The sequence below is a fragment of the Meriones unguiculatus genome, chromosome X (genome assembly GCF_030254825.1).
Source record: "Meriones unguiculatus strain TT.TT164.6M chromosome X, Bangor_MerUng_6.1, whole genome shotgun sequence".
NCBI classification, from domain to species: domain Eukaryota; kingdom Metazoa; phylum Chordata; class Mammalia; order Rodentia; family Muridae; genus Meriones; species Meriones unguiculatus.
In genome coordinates this window covers 22,874,583-22,887,100 of record NC_083369.1, presented here as the reverse complement: position 1 = coordinate 22,887,100, position 12,518 = coordinate 22,874,583, and the positions used below count along the sequence as shown (strand labels likewise).

Genomic DNA, 12,518 nt, shown 5'->3' with positions numbered 1-12,518 from the left:
AAATATAACTGCTAGCCTAGATGTCAGAAGAACACAATAAACAAATGCTAATCCAGAGAAAAACTGGCTCATCCATTTTATTCCACATCAACTAACTCACAGGCAGATTATCTAAGAGTAAAAGTTATACAGGTTCATGCTCAAGTACTTTATTTGAAGCATTTTACTTGTTTTCTTAGCTTCTGTATTGTTCTCTAAAAGTATAGACACTTTATTTGAATGGCTTTCTATTTTCTGATTTGCAGAGTAAGTCATCTAATCAGCATATTTACATAAATCATATAACCAATAACTGTAGGAAGACAATGGTGTGCTAGGCTGTAACTTTCACTCTTTTAAGTCCTAGTGCCAGTACCCTAGTCAAATTAAGTCATCTCTGTGGGTCTCAATTTACTCTGGAAAATGAAGTTTTTAATGACTGCTACCTCTATATTTCTGTGAGTATGGAAATGTCATTTCTTTGCGTGTGAACAAATATCTTTTCCATAGAGAAGCTAAGGCAGTCCTAAAAACACTTTAATCACAATAACAGTTTTTAGAATAATGATTTGTGAGTTTCACTATTTTTAATTAGTACGGAGAGTTAAGCAAATACATGGCAGGGTTTCCTGCCAGGTAAGTGATTTTTTGACAGACCGGTCATACTACTTTCCTTCCTTAAGGCTTGTCTTACAACCCCAAATCCTTATTTCCACATGCCAGTAAAAGAGGAAAAAAAAAATCACACTGTCCTTTCTTTGAGAAAAATTTAAAGTCTAACGCTCCATCAATATGAGGGTCAACCCCTAAAAGTTTTCTACACAGAGATTAATAAAAGTATCTTAAAGGTTTAGTGAGATTTTAGCAGACCTACTTATTTTGATTTTATTTTTCACAATCAAACTAAAAGAAAATATGCAAGTCACTACAGACAGAAAAATATGGAGATCATAATAGTTACAATGTAAATATTTGTTGATGGAAAAAAACAAGATATTTTACACCACACATATGGATTATTACTGGCTTTCACTATGGACACATCATCTCAGAAAAATGCCCACTCCTCCACAACCAGTACTCACCTTTGTTCTCCAAAAAAAGGCAATATGGAACCTGAAATGCCTTCTATATAAATAAAATGGTAAAGATTTATTGCAAAAGGAAGTCTTAGAATATCACTTTAAGTGAGTATTTTATATTGTGTAAAAGTCACTCTGATATTAATTTTTCATTAAATAAGTGAGAAATTTGTCACATACAATCATCTGGTAGCAACTGAGAAAGGTTTTATTATTACCGTTTTATACAAAAGGAATTGAGATTTGAAACTGGTGAAATTTGAAAGGCTGCTGAGAATATGGTACAAACAAACAAACATCCATATTCTGGTTTGAATCAAGAGTCACAGGTTTCTCTGAATTTAAATCCATATAAAATAATAATAATAATAATAACATCAACAACAACAAACCCTGAACTTTCTTTAATGGCAAAGTAACATAGATACTCCAGCTTCACCCAACTTGGCTTTTTTTTCCTTGTTTTGATATCAATAATTCAAATGAAGCTAAAAAAAAGTCTACTTTTATAAACTGATAAAAATAGCTAGCTCTTTCAATTTATGTAAATAGTATGTCTAGAGCATTTGTGAATACATTACAGTTTTCAGTATCCTAAATATATCCCCTATAATCTTTAAGGGGGATCCAATTAAAGTGTTCATGGAATACCTGTCCTCTAATAAACACAAAATCATCAACTCTTAAAAATAGAGCCTTTAAACTGAGTAACAAACTAATTTCTTACTATATACTTTAATGATAGTTTCTTTCTCAGGTCAGAGAATTCTGAAGAAAAAATTCACTTAAAATGATAAAACTGGGCCCTGGGGGCCCTGCAGAGACTTATACCCCAACCAAGGAACATGCCTGGAGAGGACCTAAAACTACCCTGCTCAGATGTAGCCCATATACTCAGTCTCCAATTGGATTCCCTAGTTAGGGGAGCAGGGCCTGTCTTTGGCAGGAACTCAGTGACTGGTTCTTTGATCACCTCCCCCTGGGGGGAAGGAGCAGCCTTGCCAGGTCACAGTGGAAGACAGTGCAGCTAGTCCTGATGAGACCTGATAGACTAGGATCAGAGGGAAGGGGAGCAGGACCTCCCCTATCAGTGGACTAGGGGAGGAGCATAGAGGGAGAAAAGGGAGGGTGGGAATGGGAGGAGATGAGGGAGAGGGCAACAAAGTGAATAACTTGTAATAAATAATAACAACAAAAAACTTCAAAAAATGCTATATACATGTTAAACAAGTGAACAGAAGCTATCATAAGAAAAGTCATGGCCATCCATAGTAAGTCTAGATATATATTGTGAATGCAATAATGGAACCCTGCCAATATCAGATGATTGACTAATATCATGGCTATTTACTGACATTTACTAACCTATTTTTAATATCTTACAAAGAAACAAGCCTAAAAGTAAGCATGCCACATTTTGAAGTTCTTTCTTTTCATTTGAGAAAATAGAAAACAATATATCAATTAAAGGCCATGTCAACCAAAACAACAAAAACTTTTATTACAAGGTATAACTTTCATCAGAAAGAAAGTGATAATTTGCTTCTTCCTGATCTCTACTGCTTTCTTACTACTTTCCTTGGATGGACACAGTAGCCCCTGACAGGGAAGCATGGAGCTCTGGAAACTTCTTTCCTGAACCTTTATGTCTCTATTTCCTATGAACATCTTCTTGGGCCCTGGCTAATGCCACACTAGTAAAGAACATATCAATTTCTGTCATTTTTAATGTATGTCTGTATTCTGTGTCTATAATTGTGTATACAAATTCTATATCCTTTAAGATACATCTGTGATAACTCTTCATAACAAATAGCCAAACAAATCAGAGAAGTAATCCTTCCTACTAGGTAATGAACAATATAAATGAGACCCGGTAAAAGAAATATATTCTCTATCATCAATATTCTGAATTTCTATAAAATCATGATATTAAAGCAGAAACCTTCATACTCCATTAAATAACAATGATATCATTATGAAAATATTTATAATGCATACACTTTCTCAACATTACAATCAGTACGTAAAATTTGTTATGTGCAATTTTATTTTATTTTTTATTTTTATGAATTTCAGTTTATTCATTTTGTGTCCCACCTGTAGCTCCCTCCCTCCTCCCCTCCCAACTCCACCCTCCTTTCCTTTCCACCCATTCCCCTCCCTCAGTCCCCAGTCCTTCCCTTCCTTCTGATCCTAGTCTATCAGGTCTCATCAGGAGTGGCTGCATTGTCTTCCTCTGTGGCCTGGTAAGGCTGCACTGCCCTGGGGCTGAGGGAGGGGGTGTCGGTGATCAAAAAGCAGACCAATCACTTCATGTCAGAGACAGTCCCAGTTCCCATTACTATAGAACCTACTTGGACAATGAACTGCCATGGACTACATCTGAGCAGGGGTTCTAGATTATCTCCATGCATGGTACTTGGTTGGAGTATCAGTCTCAGAAAAGACCCCTGTGCTCAGATTTTTTGGTTCTGTTGCTCTTCTTGTGGAGCTCCTGTCCTCTGCAGGTCTTGCTATTTACCACTTAGTATGTACAATTTTTAAATTCATATGTTATTATTTTAAATTATTTATTCATACATGTGTGCATGTAAATACTCTATTGGTCATGCCTCCAAGCTCCCACTCACCCTGTAGACTGCCCCAAATTGCTACATGGCAAAAGAGTAAACCAAGAAAAATGGTTTAGATGCTTAACAGATAAGGCTGACATTGCATAGTGCAGGTTACAGCCCAACATTTTTAACATATATTGCCTTAGAATCAGAACCTCCTGTTTGTTTGATGTAGGGTCTTTTTTGTTTCTGATGCTTTGTTACATACAACAAAATAGCTAGACTGTGATACTCTTTTGTTCTGTCACTTAACTTTCTGTAGGTGTGCTGAGATGACAGATGCCTGCTACTTCACGAAGCTTTTTTTGCATGACTTCCGGGATCTGAATTCAGGTCAGCAGGGTTTTTGCAAAGCAGAAACTCTCACTTTTAAGGCTAGAATATCATAGGAAAGGGGGGTGGTGTTTCAGGAACATTCATTTCTCTAGTGTCTGTACAAAGTCCTTTGTAAAACATTCTCTAGCAGCTTAGGTGCAGACTTTGACTTAGATAACCTGTAAGGAACCACATTGTTTTCAACACCGTCAGAAAAATAAGTTAAGTTGTGGGTAGGTAAGGAACCCTGTGCTATGAGGGGATATTGTTTGTTTGGTCCTGTAGAGTCCCACAGAACCAAACAAACGTTATAGGAGCATAAATGCTCATTTACTCTTCAGCATTTCTGACTACAACTCTCATTGGCCTCCAGTAGAAAGAATCAAAATCATTTTGTATTTAGAGATCATTTGACTTAGAGAGGCCTCTCAGAAATGACTCATGAGCAAAAACAATCATTTGTAATCCTGTTATGCCAAAGATGACTTTTTGAATTTAGTGTAATCCCCCTTTCTGTCTGTTTTGACTTGCATAATCCAGACCAAAAAAAAAAAAAACAAACAAACCTGAGTTTTAGCATATTTTTTAAATTCTCACAGTCTGATGTTGCTGTTGTTTTTTAAGATTGACTACTTTCAAACTCCTTTTTCAAAGTCATGTCTAGAAGAGTTCCACAATTATTCCTCAAAAAAAAAAAATTGAAGGGCCATGCACCAGGGCCTTCAGTCAAACTATAACTATTAAGTGCATGGAATAGGAATAACCTTCAGTCTGTAAACAATACATTCTCAGGTTTTAGAATGACAAGGTTTCTTAGCTAACATGAAACATTTATTTGTGATAATGAAACCTCTACACTTTAAATCTCGAAATCATTTCTGAAGTGACAATATACTTTTAGATTTAAGTTTTCATCTATAAAATTATAATTTATGTTCCATAAAGTGATTAAATTGTAATAAATAAATATATAAATAAAACTAAATTAAAAATTATGTTCCAATACACAGATGAGAAAACACAGATAGAAGCCCACAAATTGTGAACATAAATCCGGATGTTTTAAGTGTAGGTCTTTCAAGGAGCCAATTTTTCACTACTAGTCCTTTTGGTAGATATTCAGCTTTTCTTCCTACCCCATTTCAATCAGAGAGAAAGCCCTGGCTTGAGCCTGAAACAGTAAGGGATGCTTATCTATCACCTACCTCCATCTCTGTACAAAGAATGGGGAAGCAGAAGGAGGTGTGACACTTGGCTGATGGACTCTTGGAATGGAGGAGAAGGAAACATTTCTCCATCATCTTTATTACTCCTAGTCCTCAGGGAACATTGTGGGTAAGTTTATGAAGCTAAGAAAATAAAAAAAGGGATGACACATTGCCCAGGAAATTCACATCCCAAACTCATTTTTCCTGAATTAGCTGTGACTTTGATTTTCCATTTTACAGTTAACCAAGGCACTTAAGTGCTTGGATTAAGACTCTGGACCACAGTACCCAGAAAGGCTGTAAAACATTTTTCACATGATTACTAAGATCATGCTAAAAAAGAGCTATGTTGAAGGGAGGCAAGAAGGTTTGGCTAATGGAGGGTAGATTTAATGGCCTTTATGAAAAATAAGCTAAAGTGGTTTAGAATTGTGAAAATAGCATTAAAAACAGAAGACAAAAAATATTTGAGAAATCAGAATACAAATCCCAAACCCACTAAGGTACTCACTGTGTGACTTTGAATTAGTCATTGACCTCTCTGAAGTTTGATTCTTTATCCATAAAGTAGAACTAGTAAGAACCACTTAGAATTAGAGTGCAGAGTAAACAAGAAAATAAAAATTAAAATCTAACAGCACTTAACAGTAAAGAGAAAAATGCTCAAGAAAATGTTATATTTGACCAGAAACTGTTTTACCCAGAGGAGAGAGCCATGAGGGCCAGATTTTCAAAGCAAATATAATGATTATGCCTCAACACCATTGACCATTTATTTGGAAAAAGTAGAAAATCAGTTCATATTATAATCTTTGCCACCCTCATCCCTAACCTAAATATACACACAGCAAATATATAAATATTTTGAACTTAAAAGAATGACCTAATTATCTAGAGTTCCAGTTTAATAAAATCTCAGCTCCTATCCAGTATCACGTTATTCAAGACTCCCTCCTCCACACATATGCACTCATAGAGGCTGAATCATTTCACTTTTTCTCTACAGAAGTCAAGATTAGATTAAAATGTAGTTATTCATAAGGTTTCATCTTCGTGTACTCAAAATAAAAAGACACCCCCATTTTAGGATGTCATACTCATTTGACTACGTGGAATACAATGTAAGATTTTGCTTATTTGGTTTGACATTTCATAAGCATCATCTCCAAAGCTTAATAGTGAGAGATATTCCCCAGTGAGTAGGATCTTGAGTCCTGAACTTATTTCTTATATCTATCTTTGGGATCAAACACAGCACTTGGTATAAAGTTGGGATTAAGGAAATATATTGATTAATAAGAATTAAAAAATCTCATCAATCAAATTAACATTGCAAAATATTAAAAGGATCCTACATAAGGATTTGAATAAATCCTTAGCCAAAATTGAGCATTGTTTCAAATAACTTATATACTTGTTCATTAATTTATTCCAAAACATATCATCAGGGTTGGAAGCATAGTAGTTCAGCAGTAGAGTGCTTTTGTAGCATGTGTTAGATGCTAAGTTCTAAATGCAGAACCACAGAAAAGAGCAAATCTTATCAATGTGCTTAAAAACTATAGGCCTATTGTAGGTGTTCAAAGTTCATCTCCCACATTGTCTTCTACACATTGTCTGTATTGCTTTGTGAGGGAGTAATTGCTTAATTACCCCCTGTTTTAGTTTTCTCTTCTGTGAAAAAAGAAGTATGTTCACCCCTTTGCCTATACCCCAACTGATTTCCAAAATCTAGAGAATTTGCTTGAAAGTACTTGCATTATACTTCTTAGAGATCGTAATAATTCAATTGCAAATATGTTCAATGATTCCATTCCCATTTTCCAGTCCTCCTTCATTTATCATTTTGACTGGTTTTACCAAAGCTAAGCACTAGGTCCTCTAAAATGTCATCTAAAATCCACATGAAAAGGACAGTGAGAACTATATCTTCGGTCAGGTCAAATAACTTTTAGTTTGCCTGATTTCATTTAGATCCTGGGACTACCCAAAATAAACTGGTGTTGCCAGGGGTAAAATTTCTTAATATCAAATTTTAAAGTCATGAAAGAATCATCTTCTGGGGGAAATCACAGCCCAGCAACGGGTTTAGCTAAAGAAAGGACAGCAAGGTAGGTTGGTTTCGTTAGCAGTTAGCAGGGAGAAAGCAACATGATGAAAAGGGCATAGGTAGCTAGTTCAGGAATGGGTCACAAGCTAAGAAGAGTGAGAAAAGTCTTGGAACTTGGAAAAGTCCATGAAACAACATGTGATGAGTAACAGAAGAGAAAAACATATGCTTTGACAGAAACAGAAGATTGAATTCAATGAAATATTGTTTAAAGAATCCAGTATCAAGAAGAAGCAATTTTTCCCCCAAAATTCAAGACTGCAGATTTATAGGACAAAATAAGTGGACACAATTGGCTCTAAGAACAACCAATTGAAATTGCTGTTGACTTCTATACTAATTCTGAACTGCAATAGAGAATAATGTAACAATATATACATAAAAATGTATGTACTTGTATTCACACCATAATAACAACACAAGAGACAAGAGGCTGACAAAGAAAGTGGAAAAGAAACACATCTATATGATACTATATGATATTTTCATGTTACTATTACCTATAACAGCAAGAGCATTTACAATTCAAGACAGGATGCCCACTTGTACAAGAGCTCCCTCTCCCTCTCTTCCGCTCCTACTTCAATAAATGGAAGAGTCCAAATGTGAGAAATGAATACTTCGCAGAAGAAGATTATTATAGAAAACTACAGTTGGTCAAAAAGAAGATAGTGGGGTCTCTGTCTCAACTGACACTACACATCCCCTTCACCTGAGGCTCAGTGAACATCAAAGAAGAGGGACAGAAAAATTATATGAGAAAAAGTCAACTGTGATATTGTGCCTTCTACCTGTGACAGAGAAGCTACTTCCATGAAAATCCCAACAACATGGTTTCCTAAACAAGACCTAAACAATTACAAGAACAGTAGACTATCTATAGATCAATAGATAGACAGACAGATACAAGTAACATTATATGAATTGAGAAGGTTGAATTTAAATGTTTAGAAGCATGTATGCATGTATGTATATAATCAGCAATTAAAGAAATAGTTTACATGGTTTCCGAAGAGAGTAAGGGAAGGAGCTTGAAAGAGATTATATGGAGAAAAAGTAAGTAGGGAATAACATGAAAATAGGAGGGGAACTTGTTGAGAAGCAGTGCCCTAACAGAAGATGGAGTAGGATGAGAGAAAGAAAATGGGGGTGTAAGCTAATAAAATTCATTCTATAAACATATGAAACTGTCAAACAACAGAATATGTTTTAAAGATAAATTTATGATATTTTCTAGAATTGAGAAGGAGAGGTGCTAGAAGCAGGTCATGTCATTGTTACCCATGGACAATAATTTAGAATTCATATTTTATTTACCCACCTCTGTGGACTTGGGGTAGTCCTTTCGTCTCGCAGTCTCCCAGGCTGTTTCCAAATGACTCAGCAAATCTTTAAATATATCCAGGAAAAAATCTGCTCTGAGACACAGCTTACCATTAGCAAAAACAAAAACAAAAACAAAAAACATTTTAATCTGTTTGGGATGTACAAAAGTGGTCAGGAAGATCTACTGTTACAAGGAGTTTCCCAAGAAAATTCAGCACTGCTGTGAACCTCCTCTTTTTATGCTAAAGATCTTGCTTTTGTTATGTCACCTGCTGTTTGCCAGTTAAGTGGATCACAGAAGGAGAGGGGGATGGTTTCTAGGCTATAAAAGGAGTTAGGAAATTCCTGCTCTGTAATCCTATGGGGAAAATGGCTCAACGTGTGCAATAAAGTAATTCCTTGAAATGTAGGCTCTCCAAAGTCACAAAGGGCCGAGTCTACACTGGGTCACTCTGTTCCCTGTGGAGGATCATGACCTATGGCTGAAAACAAGTTTCTTCTTCGTCTTCTCTCCATTTCTCTTTAGACAAGCTCAGTCTTGTACTCTGAAGCATCAGCTAGTAAAAGATTTGAGCTGGGTTGAGGAAAGTAACTTAATAACTTGATATACCAAAGCAAATCAGGCTCCCTGTTATCTTCAATGACCTCACACTTAGAGCCAACCCAAGGTATTTCAGAAGCAGAAAGCTTTGTATAAGAGAAAGCCAGGCAGGAATAGCCCGGGAAAATCCTGTTCCCTTTAGCTGAAGTTGTATTCCTAATCTTCGATTGGTCTGATGATGATGATGATGACAATGATGATGGTGATGATAGGTGCTGTGACACCATATCAAGCTTTTACTGAGACAGGCACTAGGCTAAATGTTTTCTATTTATTGTTTTACACACACACACACACACACACACACACACACACACACACACACACACATATACAAGAAAAGTATTAGTAAGAAAATAAACACGGATGAATGAAGTTACTCAAAACTCATAACTAGTAAGATTCAAGATTTAAAAGCTATTAGATGTCAAAGTATATACCAGCCAATACATTTATTTCAGTATTGACCATGGTTTCTTAGTCAAGGACTTTCATCTTCTTTGTTTCATATTTCTAAATTCATAGGGTCTCCCTAAAATCATTCAGATGGACATTTTGAACTCACTTAGAAGCTTTATAGTGGTTAAGAAGTGACTGAAAGCATTATGTGTTTTGAATTCAAATCTGTGCTTCATCAATGATTCCCAGTAGTTTCTGTCTCTTTCTGAATATATTCAGTGAAGCAAATTTACTACTTATGCCAACATTCAACAGACACACAGGGTGTGATGAGTAAAAAGTGAATTAAAAGTTTAGCACTTACTTAAGTGTGATGTTCTTTGGTTAAGATGCTCTATTTATACTTTACAATAATAAGACTGTAAGGACAGTATCCCATAGATAAAGAACTTCATGATCAAAGATAAGTTACTCACTTGAGGTTGTACCACAGGTAAATGATTGTGACAGAACTGAAAGTCAGGTCTGATGTGATTTGTGAAATCCACTGCACTTTTCTCTAGCTCCTCCTACATGAGGAACAAAAACTCTTATAGTGAGAATGGCTCTTACGATTTGTCCAGGTCACTGAACTTCCTGGGTTGGCGATTTCAAATGTCTGTAAGGATCAAGCAACTAACTTCAGTGACCAAAGCAGTCCAAGGATCCCTGGGCAAACTGAAAGGCACAGGTAGTATCTGGAGGAGGAGTTATTATGAGTTATACATTTCTAGAAACAGAACTTCTGACCCCACCAGTTGTTTGTGGCAGTCAATGTTATTAACTCAAAATCACCTAATACAAATGGATTACCCATTATGTACTACAATCTAAGCTATGTACTCTGGAAATGTTATGAAGAAGCATCCAAAAAGCAATCTTTGTTCTAAAACAGAAGTTTTAAAAGAATATATGAAGCAAAACTATTTATATTCATGAAAATGCTTATAATTTAAGGGACTAAGCATTATGTATATTGATTAATAAGGAATAAATATGCAAGCATAAATTGATTCTTGATTTGTACACAGCATTCATCCTGTCATCTATTTTTCCTCAAAATCTTACAAGCTACAAAGTTCTAATGCTGGTCTATAAATGAAAAAACTACAATAAACATGTTTCAACTATATCATTTCAGAGATCACTTTTTCTTGCGTTGGGGAATTTAAAAAAAGAACTTCTTATAGGAAGCTGTATTTGAGCTAACATTAGAAGTACAGACATTATTGAAATTTTGATCGTTTTCAACACCAAAGGAATAATGGGAAAAATAATAAGGTCAAAAAACAAAGAAGAGCAGCTGGTTTAAAGTGACAGTGACTAGATCTATTTGGCTAGATTGGGGGAAAAAAAGATGCTAGTTGTAGGAATTCAAGCTGGGAAAATAAACCGGGTCATGAAGAAACCTGGATATCAGATTTTAAAAAATGCGGGCTTGAACTTAAAAACAACTGGAAAGGAACTGATTTTTTGGGGGGTTGGGGTTGGAGGAGGTGGATAGTCGGTGTGTACTACTGAGGTTAGAATCCATGTCCTTGCCTTTGCCATTACCTAAAGAGCTGAAATTTTAATCCTGTATTATTATTCAGTAAAGCTTCCTTGAGACAAACACTGAGAATAGGGAGATAAATCACCATGCAAGGCTGCAATTGTCCAGAAGCTGAAGACTGAGTAAGAGATAAGAAATTCCAGATCCCTCACAGTACAGTAAGAAGTGATAAGGATTTGAATTCGGCTAGATGAAATGACAAAGAACCCTTTGAGAAACATTTTCTTTTAGCACTGTAATTCTGAGAATCTCCATGTTGTGTTGTCCCAGAAACTCTGAGGTCATCTCTAATGGAAAATGCTGAACCTGGAAGGGGAGCGATTCCTCAAAAAGACCACTCTGTTCATTTCCACATCTGACCTGACATACTTTGAGTCAACCTAGTACCTCACTGAGGTTCAGCAAGCATCTAAAGCAAACAACATAACATCTAAAACATGAGCATGGCTAAGACTTTAGTTCTATTATTAGATAATTGCTAAGAAAAAATATCTCAGTCTAACTTGGTCTTTTTTTATTTAAAAGGCTGATCAAACAGATTTCATTTGAACAATTGGAAACTCCCAGAGACTACAAATTGCTAATCTTGTTGTTTTTTTTTTTCTTTAAGCAAAGATGAAAGGGGAAGATAGATAGGCAGAAAAAGTAGACACATAGCATGTTTTAGAGCCCTTTGTACATCCAAATATTGATTATCAAAAGTTTCTATCTTTACTGTCAACCCTGAGTTTATGTGCTTTCTAAATCTAATTAGAGGTTGGACAATGCTTCAGAGCTATGACACAATATGGCAAGTTTGGAAAGAGACATTCACTCAAGCACTGCCAATTTTCAAGAGAAATGCTAAGTGGGTATTATTTGCACAAGCAGCAAGATTATACCATCTTTCAAAGAAAACATTGAACAAAAAGCAGATTTTTGCAGCAGACACTTCCTCAGCAACAAAAATGCTATGTGACACTCACTTTCATGACTTATGGGATTCTGTGCAACCAAGCTGGACATAGAAGGATAGAGATAACATTGTGCAAGTACTAAGAAATTTTCCTTCTTATTTAATATTATTCACATAAACTGCTGTCTTGTCCTGAGATTTATTTCACTTCACCACCTTCTGAAAAGGGGTGAGCTATGCTCACTTAGTAACCTCTCTGTACAATCTTGTTGATCGAGTAATTTGTTTGTGTTTTACTAGCAACTGGGCAAGACTAAAGGAGGGGTAGAGGGTAAGAAATTATTCTGAAGAGGGAACCAGAATGATAGCGTAGAAAGAGAACTGGCATTAGGTG

The 12,518-nt window shown here is 35.7% G+C and overlaps 1 protein-coding gene across 3 annotated transcripts in view; it reads right to left on the bottom strand.

Annotated features, from left to right (window-relative positions):
• Ar (androgen receptor) overlaps positions 1-12,518 on the bottom strand; it is a 208,926-nt gene that overhangs the window by 175,837 nt on the left and 20,571 nt on the right. The window contains exon 1 of one of the 3 annotated variants that reach the window (XM_060375669.1): positions 8,634-8,820. The exons of the other annotated variants lie outside the window; for them this stretch is intronic. The gene's annotated coding sequence lies outside the window, so the exon portion shown is untranslated. Of the gene's footprint in view, positions 1-8,633; positions 8,821-12,518 lie in introns of those variants that run through there. 3 annotated transcript variants of the gene reach the window in all.